This window comes from Sinocyclocheilus grahami, unplaced genomic scaffold, assembly GCF_001515645.1.
Source record: "Sinocyclocheilus grahami isolate Dianchi unplaced genomic scaffold, SAMN03320097.WGS_v1.1 scaffold2291.1, whole genome shotgun sequence".
NCBI lineage: Eukaryota > Metazoa > Chordata > Actinopteri > Cypriniformes > Cyprinidae > Sinocyclocheilus > Sinocyclocheilus grahami.
The window spans coordinates 8,593-10,380 of NW_015507470.1; the positions used below are offsets into that span (position 1 = coordinate 8,593).

Consider the following 1,788-nt stretch of genomic DNA (forward strand, 5'->3'; position numbering starts at 1 on the left):
CTCTTCACCTGTCATGCTGGCTGAAGGTGGACACAGGGCCTCTTTTGCAGCATTCTGTGCCTCTTCGCTGATGTCCTGCGGCACGGTCTTAAACTTCAGCGTTCCAGGCCCAACGAATAAATTAATTTGTCCATATGTGTTGGACAGGGTGTAGTTTTGTAAGATGTAACTCACCCCGTCCTCAAATTTGGGGTTGAGCCCTTCTTTTTTATTTAGGTACACATTTGTACCATCAGTAAGTGCACTAACCATTTCTGTTTTAACTTTAGCTACTTCTATTTTTTTCCTTTCATAGCGTAGGTCAGTGCGCGGCGGTTAGACGGGTCTTCACGCACTTGCACCTTAATAATGCCGGGGGAGAAGATGGAGCTGCCATTCTGTGGAAAAGAAAATACAGAGAGCTACTTCTATTTTTTTTCCTTTCATAGCGTAGGTCAGTGCGCGGTTATACGGGTCTCCACGCACTTGCACCTTAATAATGCCGCGGGAGAAGATGGAGCTGCCATTCTGTGGAAAAGAAAATACAGAGAAAGGTACTTGTGAAAACTGTCAAAATAAATATATAAATAAAAACAGTTCGATTTTTAATGTTTTGAAAGAAGTCTCTTCTGCTCATCAAGGCTGAATTTATTTGATAAAAAATACAGAAATAAAAACAATAATATTATGAAATATTATTACAGTTAAAAGTAATGGTTTTCTATTTTAATATACTTTAAAAAAAATTGGAACGTGATACTTTTTTCAGGATTCTTTGATTACAGTTAAAAAGAAACAATTTCAAAAAAAGTGGGAGAAAATTCAATTTTTGAAAGGTAGTGTGTATTGTTTCAAAAGATTTTGAATGGTAGTGTAAATTGCCTTTTTATAAATTGTAATAATATTTCACAATATTACCGTTTTTGTTCTGTATTTTTGGTTAAATAAATGCAGCCTCGGTAAGCATAAGATACTTTTTTCAAAAACATTAAAAAATATTAATGTTCACACACACAGTTCACATGTCTTCTAAATTAAAAGTGTTGTCCTTTTTAACTTCATATTTCAAGAATTTTTCATGTAATTTATTTATTGAATATAATAAAAAATATTTCTTGTGAAGTGAAGATTTACCTCAGAAAATTTATTTTTCTGTCAGAGAGTGGAAAGAGGGCAGTCTCTGACAGGACTCCTCTCTTTTTTTTTTTTTTTACTTTGACATTTCCCCCTTAACTTTTTAATGATCAATAATGTAAAAAACTTCAAAAAGTACACTTTCCTGTCAGAAATCCTCCTCTCAGACCAAATCCTCATCAATGGTTACAAAAATGACTGTCACAACCTCTGTTGTCAGTCTGTCTTGTCACTGTCATATATAGAGGCCCAATCACTTTCATTTTATTGGAAGACTTGATTTTTTAGCTTTGAAGTTATAACTTTTTAACATTTTTTGAAGAACAGTAGAAAGTGACTCCCCTCAGAAAATAGGCTGACTTGCAGAGAGGTCAAATGAGAGGGTGTCAGTGAGAGGGTGTCAGTGGGTCAAATGAGAGGGTGTCAGTGGGTGAAACGAGAGGGTGTCAGTGGGTCAAGCGAGAGGGTGTCAGTGGGTCAAGTGAGAGGGTGTCAGTGAGAGGGTGTCAGTGGGTCAAGTGAGAGGGTGTCAGTGGGTCAAGCAAGAGGGTGTCAGTAGGTCAAGTGAGAGGGTGTCGGTGGGTCAAGTGAGAGGGTGTCAGTGGGTCAAGTGAGAGGGTGTCAGTGGGTCAAGTGAGAGGGTGTCAGTGGGTCAAGTGAGAGGGTGTCAGTGGG

The 1,788-nt window shown here is 37.9% G+C and overlaps 1 pseudogene; it reads right to left on the reverse strand.

Annotated features, from left to right (window-relative positions):
* LOC107574624 (uncharacterized) overlaps positions 1–1,788 on the reverse strand; it is a 38,307-nt pseudogene that overhangs the window by 3,022 nt on the left and 33,497 nt on the right.